The 27,124-nt window shown below is 37.9% G+C and overlaps 1 long non-coding RNA gene across 1 annotated transcript in view; it reads right to left on the bottom strand.

Annotated features, from left to right (window-relative positions):
* LOC113459778 (uncharacterized) overlaps nt 1–27,124 on the bottom strand; it is a 572,931-nt gene that overhangs the window by 289,426 nt on the left and 256,381 nt on the right. Inside the window, exon 5 of the long non-coding RNA XR_012581053.1 lies at nt 369–425. This is a non-coding gene — a long non-coding RNA (uncharacterized LOC113459778). The remainder of the gene's footprint in view (nt 1–368; nt 426–27,124) is intronic.

The following is a 27,124-nucleotide window of genomic DNA, read 5'->3' as shown; positions in this document are numbered from 1 at the left end:
ACAGTACCATAACATCACCCCAGGACACAGAGACATAAAACCATTTCTTACTAGTTTTAGAGTAGGTAAGCAAAAACTCATAAACATACATTTTTGGGGTGGGTAGGGGGCCTCAGGGAGACAGAAATATTTTAGATAACCAGAAGCTATATGCAAATTTTTAGTTCAGTTAATTCAGTGCTATAAGAGAGGATAAATATCTGGGAATTAAGTTTATCTTTTTCAAACCTGCTGTCACAGAACTTGGGGAAAAAAACGTAAACATCTCTCAGTTTGGTACTACCACAAGGAAACCACACACACATTTTTGTCTAAACAAACATATCACATTTACAGTACCAAAAAGGAAGGAGAGACAAGGCTCTTACCTCAGTCATAAATGTTCCAACAGTGGCCTGCAACTCCTGTGACCAATTTTCCACCACCTGTAAAAAACCAAAAAGTTTTACTATTCAGAAAAAAAAGTTCCATTTATGTCCTTTGCTAATCCCAATCCCTCATAGTACTAAGTACTCTACTCCAAGTGTGACAGTGTTAGCACCTTTAGGAGGACATTTGATTCAGTGCCAGAAGATGCAATAAAAAGAAAGAAAAAAACAAACCCAAAACAAAAAAGAGAACAAACAAACAAAAAAAAAAAAAACAACCTAAAAAACACCAAAGAAGAAAGAAACCAACAAAATACCTATAACCTCAAACTGAATCAGTTTGAAAAAAGAGTGAAAAAGGAATTATTTTCAGAAATCTTAACTTTATTATTTTCCACTCTACAAAACAGTTTGCACAAATAAACTGCAATCTAGTTACATCTTCATAAACAAAGAATTAAAGTATGGTAAAATAATTAATGCCAACCAGGATGTATCTAAGGGAAAAGCATCTCAACTAACTTGATGAAATTAAAAGTTCATATTAAAAAGAAAATTGCTTGATGTAGTTAGCATTTTATGTGGATAAATTAGACCTTGTACTTACTGAAATGTTGACTGAGATCTTGAAATGGAAAAACACATATCACATGCTAATCAAATTAAAAACTGATTAAGTGACAAATCTCAGTTGAAAGTTGCAGCAGAAAATCCTCACCAGGGGGCAAGGCTTTTAATGGGTTCCTATAGGCTCTACAGGCTTTTAATAATTTACTTCTTACAATTAGCTACCCAATGGGAAAAAATAACAATGAAATCTGGAGATAAGACAGAGGAAAAAGCAAGAAATAGGGTGTGCCATAAATGTAAAGCATTTAAGCATTTCCAAAACAACCATTTGCAAAAACACAACCTATGTGTAACTTTGAGACCAAGGGCCGTGTCCTGGTTTGAGAAAGACAGGTGTGTGCTAAAGAATGCAGGAGCCTCCCTTAAAATGGAAAATGTAGCTGCCCTCCCTTAGAATTATTATAATTTTGAAATTAAGGAGCTCTCAGGCAAAGACATGGGAATAGGAGTAACAGCTCTTTACTAGGAAAATTAAAATACAAATGCAATAGTACTAAAAAACCCAAAACTTAGTGACAGAACACGACCTGACACCCTGTGGGTCATGGTGTTGGTAACACTCTGATTAAATGGTGGCTGCAGTTCTCCTGCAGTGCCAAGTGTGGTTCTGTTGCAGCGGTGATCCTGTAGAAGGGCGTAGTTTTGCCATGAAGGTCCAGTGGTGGTGTAGATGGGCCTGGTCTTCCTCAGGGAATCCAGTGGAGAAGAAAGCTGCTCCTCTGGGAATCCAGTGGGAAAAGGCTGCTGTGGTGTTCCAGACCTCAGATTATATCCAGGTAGGAATGCTTGGCTCCTCCCCCTGGGTGGAGCATTTTCCAATGGGATGATGGAATTTTATCAGTCCTGCAGTGACACTCAATGGCCCATGAACAAAAGATAGCTCCCTGGAAGGAGGATTGGTCATGGAAGACATAAAGAAACTGCCCCACCTAAATTTGTAGGACTAAAAATTTTTTCTTATCATGATCGAAACTCTGGAATAAAAACTGTTCTGAAAGGTAAGGATTGTCCTTTATTCAAACAGGACAGTTTCATAAATAATAAATCATATAATATTCACTGCCACAGGTTGCCCAGAGAAGCTGAGGCTGGCCCATCCCTGGAAGTGTCCAAAGCCAGGCTGGATGGGGCTTGGAGCAACCTGGGATAGCAGAAGGTGTCCCTGGCCATAGCAGGGGCTTGGAACAGGATGATCTTACAGCGCCCTTCCAACCCAAATCTTTCTGTGATTCTATTAGTTTCAGACCATAATTCAGTATTTGTTTCCCAGGCACAGTTTCAAGGAATCAGTTTGTTCAGCTACAGAGGTTAAATAAATGAAAGTGAGGCATGCATGTCAAAAGTTAGTTACAGTTGTAGGTCACTTTTCAGAACTGAAATGTGTTAAAATTTCATGTTGGCTATAATCCTGTGTCCTAGCTAATCACTCCTAGAAAAGCAAACTATCACTCTCATCCTCTGCTCTCAAGCACTTATTCACAATCCCCTCGCCCCACTGCACACGCTGATCTGACAAAAAAGCCAAGTCAAAAACCCACATCATCCTGCTATTCAATGAGACAAGAAATTTATATTTCTCAAATTTTTAACGGACCCAAAGACCCATACATATGTGTAACTACCTTTCCAAATACAGGCCTTGTTTGGCAAAAATCTACCATGTTCAAATGAATGATGGGATTCAAACTTGCTATTAAATGGCACATATGCCTCAGATGTGACTACAGCTAACAAGGTTCATATATTGTTTTCCAGCATCTCCTGTGGTAAATTATTTCTTGTAACTGAAAAGTAATTATCACAGAGTTATTGGTTTATCAGACTTCTAATGATGTTATAATTGCTTTCATTATACAATTGATTTGTCACAAATGTTCATATTATAAATATTATTGACCTCCTGCCACTCCTATAGCATAATTAAAGTTTCAGTTCAGTTTAACATGTTGCCCTTCTGTGCTGCTGAAGACATATCACAGAAGTGACAAGATACCTGCAGTCACTCTGCAGCTCCACAGCTGTTTGAGAACCTGGCCAGATGTTATTTTGCCATCTATTCTCCAAATTCTTACTCTCTTTAATACTTTACCTTGATGTTTCAACACCTTAACTTCACTTCCTTATTTCACTGTGCTTCATTTATCCCCACTGCATCATATTTCTCTCCATGTACAGAATTTATTTCCTGTTCTTGGCTTTTTCTTTGGACACTTGCTACAGTTGCACCAAAACCAAATTAGTTTCTGCTTCCCTTTGCCTGGTATTTTTCTTTTTGATAAAGTAATAGCCCAATTAATTTTCTATTTTTTTCAAAGTGTTCAACTTCCACCTCTTTGCACAATTATTTTTCTCATTCATTTATTTTCTGAATCTCTCTGGAAGTTAAGAACACACCAAAGAATGTGCAAATACACCAGTTTCATATCGTCTTGTTTTAGCAACCCCTTCAATCTATGCCTGTTTAGATAGATTTGCTATGGAACTCTTACCTTCCACAAGCTATTGTTCTGAAATAACATCAGAACTCTGTGAGCAATCTTTTGAAAATGGGAGCCCTAAAATCTAATATAGTTGACACCTTTATTCAACATTACTGTCTTCACACAAACCTAAGCAAGACCCATCTTTCCCTTGTTTTTCTTGCCTGGCAATTAAAGTTCAGCTGATGGAGGCTCATCAGTCTGCCAGCACCAGGGAGTTCACATACTGTAAATATTCTTTGCACAGTGACTTCTGCAAGTCTGTGAGGTCATTAAACCATGCATCTGCCTACGCATTTTTTCCTGCATCTCCGAGACGTCCGCACTTTCAAAGCCATAGAGGATTAAAAACTTAATGGGAGGGAAAAAAATCACAGTTAGTATTATTCTGTCCTCTTGAATCAAGCCAACATGATTAGGAATAAGGGAACTACATAAACATAGTACTATAAAAAACCTGATGTCCGTTAACAGTAGAAATTCTGCAGTGTGAGAGTTAAAGTATATCCTTTAGGTAGTAAAAAGGGAAGCTAACCCCAAGAACAAATAATACTGAAATAAATCTAAAATACATGAACCATTAAATACTCTAGAGAAAAATCTGTGTCAAATAAAGTAAAAAAAAAAAAAAAATAGGTGTCTTGGCATTGTTGGCATTTAAATTACTGCATTACTAAATGAAAAGGAAGAAAAATACCCCCAAAAGTTACATAACACATATATGAATCACTGTTGTCTGCAGTGAGAAACAAATATCCAGTAACTCTTCTAAAATATCTATATATAGACAGAATTCTTGCCTGTGTAGGAATCTCAAATGCTGTGACAGAAGTAGGCTACAACTGACTCCAGGAGTAGAATAACTACCTGATTTGTACTGAAGATACACCAGTGTAGATCAGGAGCAACTTCACTGAATTGAGAACAAACCTGGCCCTTCATTCAGTAGCCACATATCCATCCTCCAATAGGCAAGAAGAATATTCAACAGTAAACATGTACATGAATTTTAAAGGGTAAATTTCAGAATCCATACTGCTCTCTATAATGACCTTCACATTATTACACCATTTAAATGCTTGTGAGGATCTCCACAAATTCTGGATATTACACTCTAAGAACCTATGGCCAGCTGTGTGATTGTTTGTATCAGGAAACGATGTCTGTTAAGACATGGGAATCACCTGTCTCATTTAGATCACAAAAATGCTAGAAACAATGGAGAAACACCCTTCTGAAGCCAGTGTTACAATCTCTGCCTTATAACTGCCTTAATTGCTATGGACATTTGCAGCTCCCAAAATAGCATTAATCTGCCTATGAGAACTACCAATGCTAGAATCTATGTATTAGCCCTATGGACTTGGAAAGAACAGGAAGTATCTTACATCACACAAGATTTTGCAGAAAACCTTCCAAACAGACCTGACTGCCAGGCAGCTCCAGTTATGGAATTCAGAACAAAACAACACAGATTTGGGGGTAGGAGAGGCTGGCTAAAAGATACAGAACTCTCACACAAAAAATAAAGCCAAACTGCGACTGTACTACCAGTTGCTTAAGAGCTCTTTACAGGAATTTCACTCTTCTCAACAATATATCTTTTCAGAAGAACTAATCTCTAGCATGCTGATGATGCTCCATGCAGACAGGTGGAAGAGATCAGACAGAGCCAAAGAAATTCATCAGGCATTTTTTTTGCCAGTCTGGAGGCAGACTTAAAAAAAAAGAACTTGCTTTTCATATACTCCCTGACATATTGTGCTCTGCCCATGAGTACACAAATAAATTTGAACCCCATTTCTGAGACATTAAATCTCTCAAGTATGCTTCATTTACACTTCAGGGAATACGGCGCTAAAATAAGACACACAAAGTTACAGCAGCAAGACCAAAATTAGAGACTTAGTTAAAAAATATCCAGAGCAAATTTCTTTCTAAGCATTCATGATTCACACAGCAAGGCATGATCTGATGATGCAAATGTCCATTTGTGGTTTGTGGGTTTTTTTATGCAGAGTACAATACTTAAAATTACTAATGTAATTATTTTTTCTAGAATTCTGAAATACGGAAACCTTTTTTTCCCCAGAATCCCACCAAAATAACACAAACAGTTTTATATGATCTAACAGTAACTGTGAATTGTTGATGCCAAGATTTGAAACTAGTTATTATTATGTATACCCTCCTCTGTCCTCTGTTTTAATTAGTTATCTGTCAGTTAAAGTATTTGATTCTATTTTTAATTAATTATGCTACTTTCAAAAAAAATAAAAAAGACCAAGAATAGAGATGATTATTGCAATTATTTTCTGGCTGTTCTGAACTTAAACTTACAGAATGCCTTTGGGAACACAGTCCTTTATTTTCTGGCAAGTGATGCAATTAACATTCACTAGCATGATTAAGTAATTGTTAATGATACAATCAATTGCTTCAGGACTTTTTTCACACAACATTCACATACATGTACCTCTTTCCACTTCTACACATAATCTAATGACCACTGAAAAATACTGCTGGTACTGTAGATACATAATTTCAAAAGGATGTATAGAGAAACTGACATCTCATTATTGAATCTTATCAGATGTAATTAATCACTCTGTCAAGTACAATGTCTTATTCTTGTGCTAAATTCAGGCTCAACTGGCAATACCATTCATGACCAGTCTCCCATGAAACTCTCGATGTGTCACTGAGACATCCAGCAATATATTCCATATATAATGTAAAGACGTATAAGAACATTCATGTTGGAATTCAGGCTTCATACAAAGCAATCCTCTGAGTAAATATATGTATTGTAAACGTATGGCAGTAAAAGATCTCTGTATTGTATTGCCCTGATCTTAGTTAATGTAAATGGGCTGCAGCTGTGATGTCCTTGATTGGGCAGCAGCTGTAGCCTGTGGAGGTAGCTAGGATAAAAGGGGATAAAAAGGAAGGTAGCTAGGATTCAGAGAGGGCTGGAGAGGAGCCCTGGTGGAGACGATAATAACAACACTGCTGTGAAGTTTATAACGGCTGGTGACCCCGATGTGATGAAGAACACGCAGCCAATAAGAAAACACTGTGAGAAGGTATGGGACCCCCCCGAGACGATAGAAGATAGGACAGTTGAGAGCTGTGGCAGCCTGAGAGCTGGGACTTTAGAATATAATATGGCCTTTGAATCAAGGAGCTGTAACAGCAGGAAGCTGTGAGAATATGGCCTTTGAGGAAAGGAGTCTGGGAACATCTAGGGATATGTATGTATTCAAGACAGCCAAGAGCTGTGGCAGCCTGAGAGCTGGGACAGATACGTGTATTGTAATTGTATAATTGTTAAAAGAAAAAGGGGAAATGTGGGGGCCTGAGTAAATATATGTATTGTAAACATATGTATGGCAGTAAAAGATCTCTGTATTGTATTGCCCTGATCTTAGTTATTGTAAATGGGCTGCAGCTGTGTTGTCCTTGATTTGGCAGCAGCTGTAGCCTGTGGAGGTTGCTGGGATAAAAGGGGGTGAGGCATTCAGAGAGGGCTGGAGAGGAGCCCTGGTGGAGAAGACAATAACAACAACACCACTGCTGTGAAGATTACAACATAAAATATCTAAACATATCAGAACAGCAAACTGCAATGATGACTGCAGGCCTTGTAATCCACCGAGTTTTTGTATTCTATCCCATGGCATCTTAAAACAGGTTCTGTCATGTTCACTGGGGAATTGTCATCATTATCAGCAGCCTAATGGTTCTATAGGGGAAAATGCCATCAGTGCAGCTCAGGATCCAAAGGCAATCCTAAGACTTCCATAAAACTTGCAGAGGTGAATGTCCAGCTGCAGGTCCGGAGCTATTTGCTGCTATTTCCTGCCAGCCCTCAGAACACCAAGTCTGGCTGTGTCACAGTCATGTGGAGAGTGCTGTTTACAACATCCTCTAACTTCTGATCAACCCCAAAGTGCTCCAGTACTTGGACTGAGGAATCATCATAAGACCACCAGAGAAAATCAGTCCAACTAGAGTCACCATCAGCCCTTTAGAGAGGTCACAATATTCTGGCAGAATAGGCAAAATCTCAGGGGTTTGTGACAGTAAATATTATTAGTGCTGCCCAGTGAGTTGGTGGCTCTATTCCTGACATATGAAGCTGTTTAATTTGAAATGGAAAAGTCCCTCCTAGATTACCAGGAATGTACAACAGATATTAGCAGCCCGGTAATGCAAAATGAAGAGGCAAATTAGGAAGTTTCCTGACACAGGACAGAGTTAGGCCTGTGCATTTAAAAGGTAAAACATGAAAGAAGGGAACAACATTTATATAACTTACCTTGCCCTTGTACCAGACAGAAATGGGAAAAATATTGAGACTTGCAATCGGAATTTCTCTAGGAAGCTCATAAGCACAAACCACCCATGCACATTAAACAATTACAATGAGCTCAAGGAAAATCCTCAAGGAGCTCTCAGGGCTCTGCACTCTTTGAAATCTTCAGGAACTTGCTAAAAGAAGGTTGGTGTTTTGTTTTACAGGATTTTGTATGTTGGTTTCTTGATTTATATGACAGTCAAAATATTTCACAAAACAGCAGATTTCTAAGACAACTTTCTAACTTCAAAACAAGTTTAAAAGCACTGAAGTGCTGCTAAGGAACAGCAAGGTATCACACCTGGATTTCAAATGCTAGGTTTCAACTGAACTGGAATTATTTAGGAAAAAAAAAATCTTATTTAAAAAAAAAATTCAGAAAGCTAAAATACTTGGCTAAAGACTGCTGTCAAATAGGTACTTCATCCTCCATCCCTACCAATGGGCTTGTCTTTGTGCAAGATCTATTTAATGGATTTCCCCCAGCCTCCACAGTAATATACATGAAAGACCATCTCCAGGACATGACCAATATCAAGTAAGAAACCCCCACTCATGCAGCAAATGGACAGGAGGAAATGAAAACTACTTTCAGTGAAGTCATGCACTGAGCTGATTCTCATTGCGAAATATTTTGACTTTATTTCAAATATGGAGATAAAAAAATATTTTTTTGCAGCCAGGTTTACTTTATAAAAAAAATATCTTTTAATGGAACAATTTTCCTTTGAAAAGATGTTTCAAAAGTAATCTTCTCTCCCAGACTGTAATTTACAAACTATTAGGTTCGTTCACGACAGACAAGAACACTTGTGGTGATGAATTCTATCAAAGCACATTGGCCAAATAATGTTTTCCAGATGATTTCAGGGGTGAAGGCATGAGGAAAGTTATCATCAGCGCAGAAGGAATGAATTTCCAAGCAGTTTTTACGTTCCCACTTTTCTTTGCACGTATAATTATTTTGCATAAGGCCGAGTGGGAAGGTCTCTCACAATGAGCATTATCTGAATTCAAAGGAGTTTTCACTCAATGCAGGACTGAGCAGCTGAGGGTCCCTACACAGAAACACACAGGGCTGTATTTCCACTGCACACCACTGCCTTTACCCAGACAAATGTGTCATTTAGATCACTAAGCAATAACTCAACTATTTCTAAATTATAGGTCCAAGCTCATTAAAAAAACCCAAAAAACAAAACCCTTTAATTTTTTTCCCCCACACAACAGCTTGGTGTTGGTAAATTCCTTCCTGGAAAATCTAAAATGTCAAACCTAGATGAAAGACTTGAGAGACCAGGGCAGAGCCATAAGGGCCAGGCCCCTGTGGCCTGTGGCACTCAGCCCTGGATGGAGACTCACAAGAGCCACAAATGTCACTGCTCACTAAACACAGTGCTTATCTCTGCATCACAGCTTTGTGAATTCTGCAGTTGCACGAAGAAGAAACACTAAGTCCCAGGAAAAGAAAAAAAAGCCACAACTATCTCTGGAAAGAAAATAAAACAAACCAGTGGAAATGCCTTCACATTTTGACATAATTACTTTCAAAGTAACTTTTGTGCTTCGTCTTTTTGACTTTCAGAAGCAGAAACAGGAATTACTCTGGGTCTAATTGCTACTCAGAATACTCTTGTCGCAGACATCTTTTTATGAAAATCTTTTCTTTAAGATTTTCCTTTTGAGAAGCTGCAGTTTCAGCAACAAAATGTAAATTATCTGCTGCTGTAGAATGCAACAAGTCCACCTGTGATTGGCCCATCTTAGATGTTTACAATTAATGGCCAGTCAAGGACTGAGCTATCTCAGACAGAGTCCGAGAGAGCTGCCTTTGTTATCATTCTTTTCTTTTCTATTCTTAGCTTAGCTAGCTTCTGAGGAAACATTTTCCTTTCTTTTTCTTTTCAGTATAGTTATAATGTAATGTATATATATAATGAAATAATAAATCAAGCCTTCTGAACATAGAGTCAACATTCTCGTCTCTTGCCTCATCCAAAAACCCCTGTGAACACAGTCACATGCTCTTTTATCAGATTTCATATTATCATGTCTTTTAAAGCTTTACAAGCATTATACAGCTGTGCTATCTTACATTAAAAGGGATGAGTGACTCTAGCTGTCCCTAAACATCACCTACATTTGGTAAAGTCCTTCCTTTGTTCTTTCCAATTTAGTAACTACCATCACTGCAGGAGGCTGCCATTTTTCTTCCTTCACACTTTGAAAATAAATCCTGCAAGTTTTAAGACCATATTTAACTCCTATTTTCTTACTAATTAGCAGATTTATGATGCTGACAACCACAACACAAAGGGCCTGTGCTTTGCAGCTCCCAGCAACTGTTCTAGCAAAAAAAAGGAAGTCACCTCTTAGCTCCTGGAGTATACACACTGGAGTATCTGGATAGCTCTACAATTTGTATTTTCATATAGATATAAAGGAATAATCTCAAGTGACTGCTCAATATGCTTTAAAATGGTAAGTAGGAGCAATTAACTGAAAGATACAAATCTTCCACTACTGAAAAACTGAGTAATGTATCTTCTAACTAATGGACTGGAATGCTACAAAAACCTCAGGTTTATAGAAGTGTTCTTCTCCCCAGCCCTTAGTGCTTTCCAGATAAATATCTAATTATGTTAAAGTATAATTTCAATACATGAATAATCTCAGCAGAATACTGAAAGTAGATATTGATGTATTCCTACAAAGATTTCTTCACTGGGTGTAGAGCCCTTTTAGATTTGTTATGCTTTTTGTGTATTGTAAAATGCTGGGTTTTTTTAATCTGCTATCAAAGAATAAATAGATTGTTAGATAATAGATTAAATTAGTAATTATAATTAATAGATAATTTGATATATTTCTAATATACAATTTTAAATTAATTAGAAATCAGTCTGGAATTGACGTAAGGTCAGTAGAACTTATGGGAACCTGTCTTAGATACAACAAATTCGTAATAAATCTCATCTGGAAGCCTAAGAAAATACTTTCAGATTGAGCTGCACTTTAACTGTTTTATTAAATATGAGATATTGCTTAGAAAAACAATTTATACTTAGTAATATCACTAAGAAAAACTCCTAGCAATTGAAGATGTAAGAGCATTAAAAAATCCTAAAATTAAAGATTAGTTAGCAACTTCTGTAATTTCCATCACCCTAGCATCTACTTCTTACATACCCCTGCATAAGAAAGGTTCATTTGTTTTGTAAATTAAAAAAAAAAAAAAAACAACCTAAAAGAAGTCTGTTGACATACTGAATCCATTGTGTCAAAAAGGTTACAGCAACCTTTTTGGTTAAAAGTGAAAAATCAATTCTCTCTGTTCTAAGTGGTCTCTCCAAGGCAGCCCACTCAGATTGTTAAGAGCGTGTTTTGGTTAACAATGAGCCAAGCAACAGAAGTCTGGGTAGAATGTTCTCAGGAAAATGTCTAACAGTAAGAGCATTACAAGCAAAAGGAAAATTTCTATAGCTACATGAAACTAAAATATCTTTATATTTAGAGATAAGAAGTACAAAAAACAATGGTGCCTCAAGAATGCTTTAAGAAAGGAGAGATCTCTTTGTTTGTCCCTTCGGCCCCACGGACTGTGCCAGGCTCCTGTTTTAACCAGAAAATACCGCTACATTTCAGCTGAAATTAACCTGTGCTTTTCTCTAACAATTTTACAATGGCATGTCAGAAAAAAATTCAGCAAAAAGGCTAAGAAAATTGAGCAGTCTGGTTTTAGTCTGATCTGACCGACAACCAAAAGTGATACATTTTTATATACAGTTCACTGTATGCCCTTTGATACTGGAATTGAGCCCCATCTCTCCAGACTGATTGTTAAGACCTTCCACAGGATCCAAGAGGAAGCACCTCTGAAATAACTTTATTAATGAAGATGCTGCTGATCTGAATATAATGAAAAAGGTAAAATAAAATACAGCAGAAAGTGGTTCTAAAAGAAGGACTCAATACTTTAGAAATTACACTAACACTGAAATTAAAAACTGGTAGCAACATGAAGCTTAATTGCTGGGCAAAATCAGAATTTAGAGCTGATAGGTACATAATTGGACACAATACACTGTGATACAAGAAAGACTTAGCAATGAAGATGGCTGTTCAGTCCCTGTACAGTTTTGCAAGAGGTTTATCACCCTAAACACACGGCTCATGGCTAGAACTGTGCATGTATTTCCTTTCCCTAGACAAGGATTCATTTTTGAAGCAAAAGGCAGCACTTCAGTCTGCAGTGTTAGTAAAGAGCATGAGTACAATATTGTTTGCACACACAAACAAGATCACAGCCAGTACGGACAGATGCAATTTGGGAAGAAGTATTTTGCTACACAAAGTGCTTGGTTAATGAGCACATTTGAAAGAAGTAATAGCTTAGCAATACATGCTTTGCCTTCTTGTAAGAGAGTGTCCAGCTATCCAAGAACACTGTCAAGAGAACCATCATTTTGTAAAGCTGACATTACACTGACCCACTTTCAAAAGGAGTTACAACCATTTATCAGCCCAGGAAACTTAAATGTCTGTGTTTTACGTGCACAGTGACGTGAGTGTCATGTGCAAGTAAACATGTGCAAATGTCATGTGCACGTGGAAACATGACCAGCATCAGAAGAAAACTGGAATATTTTACCAGTTATAACATCTATGAAGTCTGACTGCTTGACTTGGCATTACAGTTCCTACAGTCTTTCCAAACTAATTAGAGATAAAACTAATTATGACATTCACAAGAAATGCACTTTGTGAATGTATGAGTTTTAATAAATTAACCATGTCATTTTTCAGTGCTTTCTTTCTCTATTTCATGTGACATACATCACTTCAATTACTGGGTTTTCAACTACATCTGCCACAGGTCAAAATAAAGCAAAGAAAAAAAAAGACTGCATTTTGCATAATAAGATGTCTTATTTTATAATAAAAATATTTCTACTGCATACCAAGCTAAGGTCAAGGTCAACAAACGCCTTTTAAAACTCATTTAAGTGTAGTTATGTGAACAGAACATCCAGATTTGACTTCCACACAACTCTTACAACAGTCAAACCTCCTAAAGGGCCAACAAAATTAGGCAAGAGGGAATGCCTGCTTTTCTAAACTAATACTAGGAATGTTGGTGGTAACAACCTAAAGTTGACTGAAGTAAATGGGAAGCTTTCTACTGATTTCTTTATTCTCATTCAAGCTAACTGTAACATCTGTGTTCCACATAGATAGCTCAGTTAAAACAAAAAGGAGAAGAAAAACCAAACAAGTGATTCAGAACAGCTCCAAAACACAAGGAAAAGCTCCTTCCAGAAAAAAAATGTCATCTACATCCGTACAGCAGCAGAGAATCTTGGCAACAAATCCTGCAAGAGGGGGGCTATTCCATTTCACCTCCAGTCGAAAGGAGAAGCACACACACAAAAGGTCTCCAAAGCCCTCTGCCTTACTTTACACAACTCTTTCCATGGAACCTCCCAAATCTCATAACATGACATGGCATGAGGAAACTTATTTATTTACTACCCTAAGTTGAATTTTGTGTCAATAAAGACAGAGTATTCACATTATCTAGAATCATGTTAAATTCTGACTCAAATTTAGTTTAGGTTATCGAGTTGTTTGAGTAGGGAGGTTTTTAATTTGACTGGCCTTTGGGTTGGCTGGTTGTTTTATGTGGGGACAAAGCGGTGTGAGGGAAGGTGCCTTATTACTTCATGTTACAGATCCAATGAAGTGAGAGCATGAGCATGAAGGTCCTCCAAAAGGGTGGCAGAACATGCAGAAGATGATTCTGAAGATTTGAAACTGGTGAGATTGTATACAACACAACACTCTATCATTAGCTTACTAATCTTGCAAGGGCAAAACAAGTCAAATTTGTGCCGTCAGGGAAGAGAGTGGATAGGATCAAGGTAGGCAAACCATTTGCTCTTCTGTTGGAGAAGAAGCTCAGAAGCAGAGTTCTCCATTTCAGATGGACAGGAGAAAGGCACCGAAATCACATCATTCACATCTTCCATATACTCACACTGGGTAGCAAGAAGCAACAAATACACTGTGGAGAAACTTTCTAGTCTGAAGTAATTAGGCACTGATACAGACATCATTAACATGAACACGTGGACAGGAAGGAAATTTGTACTTCTTAAAACAGCATGCAGGCACCATGAAATGAATTCAGCACTCCAAAGGAACATTGCTCCAGCCCCCTGGTTAACAAACACAGACCACTGCTGAGACACATAATTTAGCGCTCTCTCTGAGCAGTGTTACCTTGGGTGGTTAATTGGATAGTGCCATGGTGTAATTGCACACAACTGTTCAGTGTAAAATTCTCAGTTACTGGAATCAAAAAGTTGAGAGAAATAGAGAAAAACTCCAATAATTGTTTTAAAGTAAGTTGACAAGATGTTTTTTGTTTTCACTGAGCAGACTTCTGCCTTTCATGTCTGCTATGAACTTATGCTACCAGCATGTCAGCTCCGTGAAAAAAAGACAACCTTAGCAATTCGAGGAGTCAGTGTCAGATTCTGATTGCTGATGTTTCAAATTATCTTTGTTGGGACTCAGTCACTGTCTCCTATATCTATTTTAATAACCCACAACTGCCTACCTAGTTTCAAATTTTAAATCAGTCTAGTAGTTGTTACATGGTTTTGAGGGATGGTTCCAATGCACCAAGATCTCACATGAAGAAAATTCAATCTCTTAGAATCTTCCTACAGCTCTAAACCTCATTGGCACCCTTCTGTATTTCTTCTGTACTTCTAATAAGTGGTGCAATCTCCTTAACCTCTTCCAGTTAAGGAGATGGTTTACAACACCCAGCCTTCACTCCTGATATTAATAAATGAAGTTTTGCAAAGACACAGTACATTCAAAATACTATGCACCTGTAAAGGCAACACATGGGCATATGCACTGGCAAGAGAATACTTATCAAGAAACAAATAAAAGCAGATTAACTTTATGGATTATCATGTCATTTCAAGAATGAGTGAGTTCAGATCTGCATTCCCTCTAAAATCTGGCCTATATTTTGGCCTTATTTGTTGGGAATTTTCATTCCTGTTAGAATGAGCCGGGCCACTACAAATGAATTGACACTCAGTGACCCTTGCAAATGTGATTGATATTACTACATAACAAAAAGGCCGTAAAGAATGTGCAGTTCCCCATCTGTATTATAGTCATCATTGCCGGTTTACATTTCCTGGAATTTAAGCACAAAGATAGACTTGATGATTTCTGGTAGAACAATTTTTCCCCCCTCAGAAACATTGCTTACACCATCTGATTTTATAGAGGAAGAGTTGGCAGCAACTTCTGCAGTTAAAGCATAGAGTTACAAATATGAATGCTGTTATACTTAATTAGATAGTTTATATACAGTTTTTCTTCATCAACTAATTTATACACAGATTAGGGCTGGTTTATGATGCTATTACATATTTTAGATGTGCAAAAATATATTCAATCTGAAAGAAGACAGCTTGCAGTTTAAAGAAAAATATTAATCTGATTAACTTCTAGTTATTTAGGTAAATAAAAATGCAGCTAAACAAATAATCATGCCAGGATTATTAGCCAGCAGTGATCCTGCTACAGCAATGGCAGTAAAATGTTTCAGCAGTGTAGTACATAGCCATGGAGTCCTGAGCGTCTTTAGCTCTTACTCAGTTCATCTGCTTTGTTTTTCCTTTTTTTTTTTTTTTGTTAATTCCGTGCACATGTCAGTGCTTTGCATTATTGGATTCGGAGAGAGTTTCCACAACATGTTAATGTGCATTTTTAGGAAAAATCTGTTTATTATATGGATACTGAGAACAGCTAAACTGTGTTCAAGTTGAGAAGAAATGCCTTGTGTCACATGACATGCAGCCACCTGTAAACCACCCAACATACATGTCTCCTATGGAGCATCCAGATTGTTTGGAAAAAACAAGAAGAATTTAAGAAGTTTAAAAAAGGAAGAATTTGAATTTTAATCACTTTTGCTGACAAGAGAGTCCACTTTGAGCCCATGGGGAGCTCAGGGAAGGGGATTCCCCTTCAGAAGCCTATTCCTCCACACCGACCCTTGCAGCATGGCTCCCACCTGCTCCTCACTGCCCAGACCCACCTTTTACCTGCCCCCGGGGACTCCTGCCAAAAGCACTGAAAGTGCGTTTCAGTGCTTTTAGCAGGAAATCTGCGGAGCTAACCACAGCTTCATACCAATTGCAGTAGAATCCACCTCACTCGCTAACTTTGAAGCTGATCCTCTCTAATCTCATCCTGATCTTAAGAAGCTATGAACCAGCATTAGCCTTTTAAGCTAAAGAAAGAGGTGTAAGATGCAAAGCTGTGTTTCGTGTCAGGTACAAACAGGCAACGTGTGTATTTGTGAATGGAAAATGCGTGGACCCCGACAATGGGATAGTTGCGAATTCTAATAACTAACGAAAATAAAGCACGGAAAAAGGCCTTTGAACCTATCTTTTGTTTGCGATTAACCCTGGTTGATTTAGGAGCATTGGAATTAAGGTGTTAAAGATGTTGCTTTTTGCTTGCATTTAATCCATAAAAAGCTCTGCAATAATAACCTTCTGAAGTATAATTTTAGAATATCACTTTTATCCTTAAAACTATAGCTGTGGAATATATATAAAGGAAATATGCTTATCTCACACCTTATTGAAGCAGAGAAAAACAGCTTGAGAAAGGAAGATGAACATCACCTCAAGGGTTTATGGTTCCGACCAAAGGGAAGCTGGACATCACTGTTATGGGATTTAGAGTCTCTGCAATTAAAAGGTGGACACACATCTGGGGAGCTGGACCCCTCCAGATGGGATTCGTCTTTCTTCTTTGGGAAACTGGACTGTCTGGGGATACTGGGGACATCTGGGGATACTCCTTTGAGATACATCCTGAGAAATTATAATCACAATAGTGTATAGAATTGCGATGTAATAATTTGGAATAAAAATTGCTGATGAGTAAAAAAATTGGAAATAGAAACTGCTGAAAAAAACTGATGAGTACCCCTATAAATACCTGTAACCATCAGTTATCGATGTGCAGTTGGAGGGAAAACTCCCACTGTACCCAGCGCTGTATTGCTCATACTTTACCATATTAAATAATAAATTGATTGCTGCTTGAATATTGGCCTAGTCAAGCTTCTCATTTATAACACTATACATCTACAAAACTTCTCTTAACATACATACAATGTAATATAGAGCATTAATTATAAGGGGTATCAAAGTGGCTCCACGGGGTCAAAATACTCATAAAGCATTTGATGAACAACAAAAGAGAGAGGAAACTCTACCAGAATGGCTAGAAAAATTGAGGAAAAATATGAAATAATATTCAGGTATTAACCTGGAAACAGTAGCCAGACAGATCTTACTAAAGACATATTTTGTCACCCATGCATGGCTAGATATACTGAGAAAATTAGAGAAATTAGACAATTGGCAACAAAGGGAATTGGAGGATCTCTTAAGAGAAGCACAGAAAATATACATCCGGAGAGATGAAGAGAAAACAAAGGAAAAGGACAGAGTAATGTTAAATGCCACTAGAAAAGGAAAAATTTGTTTGTATTGTAAAGAAAATGGACACCTCAAGAGAAATTGCCCCCAAAGGGAAGGGGACCTGAAGGTTTTTAAGAATGAGCAAAGAGGGGTGGTAGAGGATGAGAGATGTCAAAGACTCTGCCTCCTGGGGACAAAATTTCATCAGAAACCCTTAACAAAATAAGTCCTGGAGACAAGAATTAAAATTTTTGGTGAGCACAGAAGTTAAGAACAAACAACTTGTGTTTATAGAATTGAAAGAGGGGCGTGGGAAGAGTCAAAATATTTACAGGTAGTGGGTGCAAAAGAGGAAGGGTTTAAAAGCATTAATTTATAATATTAACCCTTGAGATAATGTACTGATTAAATCATGGAAAGACCAGCTTCCAACCCCTCAGTGGGGCAGTCCCTTCCAAGTACTGCCAACCATTGAATCTCAAGCAGAGATGGAGAGATAACCAAAGAAGCACCAAGAAGTCTGAAGAAGAAAAAGATAGAATCAAGCTCCCACCAGACAGCTAGAGTACTGTTTTAAGTAATACTTTGGGAGTTTGAACTGTACCTGTTATTGATGTAATTGTCCTTCTTTAATAAATGGAGATTGCAAGCATCTGTTGAGGCGAGGTACACCGAGTACACAGAGAACCTCAAGAGGTGCTTAGGAAGACAAGAAATAGAGGGCAAGACCAGGTTGGTCCCTGTGTTCACCACTGAGAAGATTCCATAACCCTGCTGCAGGCAGCAATCCCCATGGGCATGGTAAGGTGGGGGCAAAAAGGCCATACCAGACCTCTACCATTCCTCAGCTGTCTTTTCTCTTCAACACACAATACAGGTGCAATTAACAAGGACTAGAGGGCAAAACCAAATTGGCCTATGCACTCACTAAGATACATGTGCTATGGATAGCAACCCCATAGGCATGGTAGATGGAAGTAAAAAGCCATACTGGACCTCTGTGATTCCTTTCTTTGTCCGTCCAACCAATTCATCAATAAGTGGACCTAAGGAGAACTTGAGATTTTTTTTCTGTTCCCTCTGTCCCCACCCATATCAAAAGATGCTAGCATGATTCTTTCAAAATTTTTTATTTTGAGAAGATTAAATGATCAGAATTGAAAATAGAGTTAATTGTTTGAGCCAAATAACTTATTAAAAGAAAAAGAGGGGGTTGTTATAGATGAGTAATGAGATGGTTGGCTCTCACAATCAAGGGGTGAACATTACCTATATGTTAAGAGAAGTTTTGTAGATGTATAGTTATGTTACTGCAACATCCTCCCGCTGCATTGTTACTGTGGGATGGCCTTGGTGTTCGAGGCATTTGGGAGGGTTGGCTTGTTATTATAGTAACACCTGACCTCCAAGCAAGGTGTAAGAAAGTGATCTCCACCCCTGGACAGTAAGGAAGGAGTCAACTGACAGGACTCTGGAGGGGCTAGAGATATAAAAGGGGGAGCATCCATTTTGAAGATGAGCCACATGGTAGTCACGGGGGGCTCCTGGTGCTGTAATTTTTCACTATTTAGTCCTTTGTTGTAGTTTTTGTTAAAGTTTAATAAAATTTTAAAAGGCGAGCAGTCATTTCTCACACCTCTACTGATGCCATTTTAGTGATTAAAACATGTCCTCTCTTGCCTTCCCTGACAGACTTTTTTCTCTTAGAGTTGCAGGAAATTCCCATTCTAACAGCAGCAGACAGACAGCCTGATATCTGAGCCCAGCCAGTGCTTCAAGATTCACAGATTCTCCAGAACCATGAAGACGTGGCACCCAATGCTCACAAACTGCTGATACTCTTTCAATCAACAAAAGGAAGTGTTCCACCATAAAAAGAATTGTCACTAGAAAAATTAAAACACAGTCTCATCATAAACTTTCTTCCTAGGTTTTCTTGAATAAGTATCAAGGAAAGTTACAGCACACAAATCTCTCTGCTCCTGGAGGCTTCTGTTCTACTTACCACTGATGTTTGCCCCTGACACAGAAAGGGAATCTATTCCAAGCAAGAAAGTCATGGAGAAAGATCCCAACATGACACAGTCTCTGATTTCCCAGGGAGAAAATAAAGCATGTTTGTTTGAACAGGAGGCAAGAAATCCAGCAGGCAGAAAAGTTAACAGATGAAGGGATCTGCTTTAAAAACTCTTATTTTGTACCCCATATGTAGTTTTCCTACCATGTAAATTAAAAGGGACAAAAAAGTAAAAAGAGAAATAATTAAAAAATACCATCAACCTAATATCCTCCAGGGTAAAGGAGTACATCATCCCTACCCTCAAATATCTGACTGAAGCTTTTTATTTTAGTATTCAAAGGAGCAAGGAATTACGAGAATAACACCAGGAAAAGGGATTGAAACTAGTTAGTACTGTGTGTATGCAACAGCTTTACCTGTGTTATTAATTACTGGGATATAGTTCTGTATGCAGCATTGATTTCCTCTGTTTTTCCTGCAGTAAATGGATGTGGACTAATAATGATTCTTTGATTAGACTGTGAAGGTTTCTATTACACAAGCAATAAATTATTTTATAGTAATAAGGTGAGTTTAATTTTTGTCAACAAGGCTTGGGGCATAACAGTGCAATCTGGACACAACAGTAGAGTTAAATGGAATCAAACATTCTACTTGAGACTTTTACCTCATTCCTTGCCCACAGCACGTCCAAGGCACAAGAACATTCAAAAGACTAAGCCTTCACACTTGTCTAAATTACCTGGTCAGCTTTCCAATACCAGAGTGAGGACTTCTGGACGGAGTCAAAATACAGCTTTTACTCCTTTTATGATACCTTGGTCTCTAATCAACATGAAGAAGCTGGTTTTAACAAACTTGATATATTCCAGGAGTATATTACATGTGTTTGAGGGAATTTTTCTATCAGTTTTTTGGTTTTGTTTCTCATGAAGCAGTTTATCTCTTAAGAAATTTTAATTATGCAACGAAATTGCATCATCTTTGAAAACAGATTTCTCACCCTTAAGACTTTTCCCTCTAAGGCATATATTACCAGCAATAACAGACTAAAAATATACAAGAAAGTTTTTGAGTGAACTTCCTTGCCCTAGTTATTTGAAATGGGTAAATCCCATGCCAGCAACCTCAATAGACATTTGGCAATATGCCTATACTCTATATCATTGTAAACAGAACTTCTCCCAGTGTTGCTGCCATATAGAATTAAATAGGAGATTTTTCAAAAGCCGAGGAAAAATATTTGTTTGGTCTGTGAAAATGGAGGGGAGTAAATCAAAGAGCAGCAATTCACCCCTGTCTAGCAAATGCTAGATGAGACTCATGGTTAAAACGCTTTGTTATCTTCCATCTTTAGAAGCACATAAAAGCTGAACATTAACAAGAAGGTGTGTAACAAACTGAGTAGATAACATAAGGCATGGCTTATTACATTAATACTACTATTATAAAGGGACCTGATTTTAAGCATGTTCTGAGTAAGTTCTACCTTAAATTCCCCTATTAACAAAGAGCCCCTCTTCCCCTAGTGTTCATACTTAATGAAACAGTAGTGAAAATCAGGAAGATCACAAGACAAAACTGGGAGTTCACCTAGTAATTGCATCTCCTGGGACTCCTTTATGTTTTACCTTAGGAAACTACAGGTCATCACCATCCCCTTTATTTGCCTTTTACTTGTTTGAGCAAACATTTCTGCCTAACAATTTGTAAACATAGTGATTCCCATAGTTACAGTTTTCTGTAAATGTAATGGCTGAAAATCAATAGTCACTGTAATTCTTTTGAAGTTCATTATAAATTTCAATGCAACCAGAACTAGTTAAGATCCCCTGGCTGCAATGACTCAACCACATGAATAAATTTACACAAATGAATGACTATTTTGGGGTCAATGCAATTTTTCACCAGTGTGAAGAAAGTTTCAAAGATCTTTTTATAAACCAAAGATTAGGAACAAGGCAAAAATCCTCCTGGGAGAATTAACACTTTTGTATATTCACTGCTGCAGTTTTGCTCTGACCCATTTTCTGGGGACAACTGTTTAGTGTGTCATAGATTTCTATAATATTCCCTATCTGACTGCATGCTCAAGAATGCCTCCTCTCTATCACTGTGGGAGGCAGCCATAGTGAGGACAGGGCAGGAATGCCATGGGAAGACACTGTGGTTTGAGACTGAGAGAGAAGCTGGCAAAACTTCCCATGATTCCTTGTTTGGCAATGTTATAAATAAGAAGCTTGACTCGGCCCATTTTCAAGCAGCAATCAATTTATTATTTAATATGGTAAAGTGTGAGCAATACAGCGCTGGGTACAGTGGGGGAAGTTTTCCCTCCAACTGCACACTGATAATTGATGGTTACAGGTATTTATAGGGGTACCCATCAGTTTTCTTCAGCAGTTTCTATTTCCAATCTTTGACTCATCAGCAATTTTTATTCTAAATTATTACATCACAATTCTATACACTATAGTGATTTTAATGTCTCAGGATGTATCTCAAAGGAGTATCCCCAGATGGTGACGGTCCAGTTTCCCAAAGAAGACGAATCCCATCTGGTGGGGTCCAGCTCCCCAGATGTGTGTCCACCTTTTAATTGCAGAGACTCTAAATCTCATAACAGTGATGTCCAGCTTCCCTTTGGTCGAAACCACAAACCCTTGAGGTGATGTTCATCTTCCTTTCTCAAGCTGTTTTTCTCTGCTTCAATAAGGAGTGAGATAAGCATATTTCCTTTATATATATTCCAAAGCTATAGTTTCAAGGATACAAGTAATATTCTAAAATTACACTTCAAAAGGTTATTATTGCAGAGCTTTATATGGATTAAATGCAAGCAAAAAGCAACATCTTTAACGCCTTAATTCCAATGCTCCTAAATCAACCAGGGTTAATTGCAAACAAAAGATAGGTTCAAAGGCCTTTTTTCGTGCTTTATTTTGTCAGTTATTATTAGAATTCACAGCTCTCCTATTGTTGGTATCCACACATTTCCCATTCACAAATACACACATCACCTGTTTGTACCTGACACAAAACACAGCTTTCCATCTCACAGCTCATGCTGGTCTTAGATCTAAAATCTCTGCCCAAAATGCAGGGCAGAATCTTTCAGGAAAGCAAGCCTTCAGCATATACAAATAAAATGGCTTGTGTTTCTGCTGCCTTTGACAGATCTGCTGAGCAGCAGCAAAAAGCATTTGGCAGCACTAATCAGGTTGTGTCTGGAGCCCAGGAGCCGGCAGGGAAACTGAAGAATTGTGTCAGTGACTCCAGTAATCACCAGGTAGTTCTGCTCAATGACTCTGGGCATGCCATCATTGTCTTCCTGGCAACGTTGTTCTCTTGGAGAAGTCTGCCAATTAGATAAAGATTTTGTGGGAAAGCTGAAACAGCAAAGCCCATTTATTTGGAACACTAAAGGCTGCTAAAAATCAATGGATGCCCAACATGTAGGCTGTTGTCTCCCAAAGCTTTGCATATCCTATGTCTGGCTAAAAACTCAGTAATACAATTACTTTATTGGCAGATGCCAATGAACACTTCTTATGCTCTATAATTTTAATTTAGGCGCCTTCTCAAACTCAGGTGCTTAACGCTACTATATTTTATGTTAAATATTTTATTACATATTTTTCCTTTACAGTTCACTAGGACAAATTGGGAAACACCAGACATCCCTTCTATCACAAATGACATTTTACCATCCTTGCTTCCCTTTATTATTCTTTCAGTTTAGACACAGCAGATTATCTCAAAGTGCTCATATGACCAGCCCAAAATTCAGTTGGGTTACTCACATATCGTACTTTTGTAAGGTTCCACAAAACAGAACTTTCACAGGGAAGAGGGAAACATTCAAGTTACAACAGGAGATAACATTCAGTCTTTTCCACTGGTAGAGAATTAAAATTTCTAAGATTCTAGTTTGCAAGGCAGCATCAGTTTAACAGGAGTCAGGATGAAAGCCCTCCTTTGCAAGGTTTTCCATAATTCCCCGTTTCATGACTGTTGATTTCCCCTTGGAGGCCAAGTCCCACACAGAACACAGCAAGCCACGCAGACCTCCAGCCTGAGTTATGTCGCCCTGTCACACACCACTCAATTCCAAGCAAAGGAGAAAAGAATAAACAGACCAACTGCACGTGGGGTTGTTTTTCTCCCCCCTCCAGCATGGCAGCACTGATGGAGTTGCCCTAAGTAGGCTAACATGGCATGAAGCCAGCTTACATAACCTAATGGAAATCACATGCCAGGAGATCAGGGGCTCCTGAGGGATGGGAGCATTCCTTGAGGGCCCTGTAAACAAAGCCCTTCCTTATGTAGTGAGGCACTGTGCTATGGTGATCCCTTTTCACTGCTCGGAAGTTGTATATAATCAATATACAACAGTATAACAAGGACTGAAAGAGTGGCTGCAAACTTCTTACTGGTGCCATATACATCATTATACATGTGCCACTGCAGATCCAGGCTTTTAGATTGCCTCAGAATGTTGTTGTAAAGTTATTTTTCTAAATCAGTAAAGAACATAATCTACAAAAAATCTTATAATTAAAGATGTAAATTATTATGTTTCTGAAATAAGAATAAAAGCCTATTAAGGCTGAGAGAAGAAAGAAAAAAAATTACAAGAAGCAATTCCAAAGTCAAGGTTTCTGTTTCAAATAACAAGTACTTTAAATCCATGGCCCTATTGTCTTCGACCACACTTAAATGCTAAACTACTTATCAGTTTTCACATAGTAACCCTGGATTATAATTTTCAAAACTTCTGGTCAACCCACTGCAAGAGATCATTATCTTTTACTACCAGAAGCAATTTAATATTACCCCATTACAGTGTCTGAAAGTCCAAAGATCCTCTGAGTTTTAGCACAAGACAGGTGGATCACATCTCAGCGATCAGGACAATGTGCTTCCCCTCCCTCAATATGGTCTTACTGCAGAAGACCTACTGCAGTAGATACTTCAATAATATTGCTCCAGAAATTCCCAATAAACCCATAAAACTTGCTTAAAGCTCAGTTTTACACTGACTCCTATGGTTTGTTGTGCATTTACAGTTCATATGATGGTATTAATGCAATGAGGCTCACTCTTACTGTCATGACAATGAAAAAAAACATTCTTGCACATGATTGAAGGAAAAATGGGACAGACAGAAAGAACTTGAGACAAAACTGATGACAACCTTATAGCACAATATATACACACTGTCACTATGTGTTCTTCTACAGCATTTTACATTATATCCACTTGATTGTCCTCAAAGTCAGTCTTTGATGGGTTTTTCCTTGTAAACTATTTTTATAATAAACTTGTTGATTCTCACATACCTCTATGCAATCCGAAATTATTGAGAAATTTATAATAATAGAAACTATAATTTGTAGTACAGTGATTTCCTTATAATTAACTTTGCTATGCATTTTGACAGGCATTCTTTAAGATTGAAACTATGACATTTATGAACACAATTTTAAATTAAGCTTACTCTTGCTGATGAAAAATGGCTCCCTATTGCATAGCCTTCAGTTCTCACTGTCAAAATAATATAAAACCTGAATGTTCTTCTGTCAGAAACTCATCCTGCAGATTTCTTTAGTGTTTCTCCTGGTAAAACAACTTTTGGGTTTATACCAAATTCTGAAATCCTTGACATTGCACAGAAGACTTTTCTTTACACCCTACTGAAATACAGGAAAGCCTTTTGCTCTCATAAAGCTTTAATTATTTTCAGTCCTATGCTATTTCCACAAACTTAGGGTTGGTGATAGCAAAGGGCCTGCAGGCAAGAGCTAGAAGAGGCTGAAATCACCTGAAACACTCTCTAAGAAATATGAAATGTAAAAGCAATGATGAAGTCTAAAATGCAGTGCCTTGTCTGAGCTGTTAGCACACAGCCTGAGCAGACCCTTTGTGTTCTGAGTGCCAGCAATACCATTTCCTTCTCCATGAGGAAGGCTGAAGGGAACAGATTTACAGGCACCCTTCAGAGGCCTTGTACAGCACCAAGGATGGATCCACAGCAGCTGAGAGCATTTTGGCTTCCATGTCACACCTCAGATACTGCTCTGTAGGCTGGGAGAGATCTCAGGAGTGATCCATCAGCAGCCCCTGTAATGCAAAATAAAGCTGATAAAAGCAGGGTGTAGTATGCAAACTTGAAGGCACATTGAGCTTCAGAAAGTTTATGTACCTTTAGCTGGGTGCTAATGCCTCCTTTATTTCTCACATGTCCACAAGAAAGTCATATAGTAGTAGCTTCAGATATCCTAAATTCTGTCTGGTATTTTTCAGTTTTCACTTCCATCAAGGCTACCACGTTAGAAATACCAGATACGGATCTGTGAAAAGTTCAGTAGATTTGTTTAGGGATATTGTGATCCAAAGACTTAAATGCTGTGGTCATACTGAAGAGAGCCATGAAGCCATCTCCTTTTCTGTTGTCATCTTAGCGATGAGATATGTACTTTAATACCAAGATAAATTCCTTAGTACCATTATGCCCACTGACATATGCACTGACATAACATTTGGCTTTTAGGAAGGTAGTTTTAAAAAATTCCAAACATCCTTCACATGCTGTGCTGAAGTCTCTTTTAAGCTTTCCACAGCGAAGTCACCTCAGCTTTGCTGATTTGCAGTAATGAACTTACTTCTTCCTTCCATGATTGTGTATTGTTTAGTGGCTTTGCTTACAACACTGACCATTACGAACCACTCATGGCACCTTGGCGCAACAATTCATTATACAATAAACCATTTCAAAATACCCGAATCACAGAAATGGGATAATCTGTGGTCTAGCATTCTTTTGACTCTTAAACTTCAGATTTACAGTTACAGTTCCCACTCATGGAAGCAACAAGGTTTGGGTTCCACTTGGATCTCATCAGAAGAAACCTCAGGTATTTCTCCTGAAGAACTAGAATACGAGGATGCAGGATTTCCATGGTAGTTACAGAGTAGCTGAGAATGCTGCTAAGCAATAAGGATTAAACACTCAAAAAGTCTGGGCAATTAAGCAACAATTGCTTTTAAATGCAATCTTCTGAAATCTCTTGGCTATATTAACAAATTCATGAAAAAAGGCTACAATACGAATGTTTAGAGGCTACTCAAAATTAAGCAATTCAGTGAATCTTTGTTAAATCATTTTGCTTTTATGCTGTTCCCATCCAGATAAAACCTGGCTGAGCTGCTTTTAAAAGTAGTTTAAATTTATAACTAGCTAGGAACTCACAGGTATTTTCATAAAGTATTTTACTTGAATCTCAAGAGATGCTCCAACAACAATGAAATAGGAAACAAAAAAGCAAGATTCAATGTTCCTGTTTACATTTGCAAACTAGACTAGATGAAATATGAAACAGTCCTCGATGTAAACAACTCTTTCATACATTTTAATAAAGAAATTACATTATCCAAGGAACTGCCCTTAGATAGCAAGGGAAAATTGGAAAGTAAAATGCATGACATTTCAAGCAAGTAAAAATGCAATGACATTTTATTCAAAGATCTATCTGAATAAATAAGGAAAACCTTCTCAATCTGCCAATTATTTGGGGTATTAAAGGGGGCTGTGGGGAAAGGCCAGTCCCTGGTTTACACCACATCTGCATACAGAAGGCTCCATGTGGGAGTTTTTATGGTGAGTCCAGCTTAACATCCATTTGAAATATAAAGAGGGAGCCGTTACACAAAGTATTATAACAAGGTCC

Source organism: Zonotrichia albicollis, chromosome 7, assembly GCF_047830755.1.
Source record: "Zonotrichia albicollis isolate bZonAlb1 chromosome 7, bZonAlb1.hap1, whole genome shotgun sequence".
NCBI classification, from domain to species: Eukaryota; Metazoa; Chordata; class Aves; order Passeriformes; family Passerellidae; genus Zonotrichia; species Zonotrichia albicollis.
This window is presented reverse-complemented; position numbering and strand designations above follow the sequence as displayed.